This window comes from Salvelinus fontinalis, chromosome 4, assembly GCF_029448725.1.
Source record: "Salvelinus fontinalis isolate EN_2023a chromosome 4, ASM2944872v1, whole genome shotgun sequence".
Taxonomy (NCBI): Eukaryota; Metazoa; Chordata; class Actinopteri; order Salmoniformes; family Salmonidae; genus Salvelinus; species Salvelinus fontinalis.
The window spans coordinates 72,533,233-72,533,921 of record NC_074668.1 but is presented as its reverse complement, the minus strand read 5'-3'; positions in this window follow the sequence as shown (position 1 = coordinate 72,533,921).

Here is a 689-nt window from a genome sequence, read left to right as displayed (position 1 = left end):
AGAGAGAGAGAGAGAGAGGAGAGAGAGAGAGAGAGAGAGAGAGAGAGAGAGAGAGAGAGAGAGAGAGAGAGAGAGAGAGGAACCTCTTCTCTTCTATCTGGGCTTCCCTCTCTCCCTCTCTGCTCTCTCCAAGGCAGGCAGGCAGCGAGTGAAGTGGAGCGAGGCAGGCAGGAAGCAGGGAGGGAGGCTGTGCCAAGCTGGAGCTGAATTCCTGCCAAGAGTCTACTTGTTTGCTCGTCTGGCTGGAGCCAGAGGCTGACCTTATTAGCTGTGAGGGCAGCCGTCTTATTAAAACACATCTGGCGCTCAGGGAGCCCAAATAGTCCTCATATTGTCTTCCTGCTCACTCCTGACCTTGCGTTACCTAGCAGGAATGCTGACAAGGGCTTCACGCATCTGTTGAGAGTTTCTGCAGGCTTTTTTTCTCTGCCTCAACTCTACATCCCTCCCTCCGTCGCTATCTTCACTGGCGCCTGCACGGTAGCTCTGTGGGACCTGCCCCCCCCCCTTTCCTTTTACCTCCCTCCCTCCATCCCACCTTCCTTCCTTCACTCCCTCGTTCGTTCTCTCTCTCCAAAGCCCCCCTTCCCCCACTACACATGGTGAGGTTTTTCTTACAGCCAGGTTGGCGTGTTGATACAATTATTCCTGTGTGTATTTGTTTTATTAGTGGCTGTAACCTGGGTCTG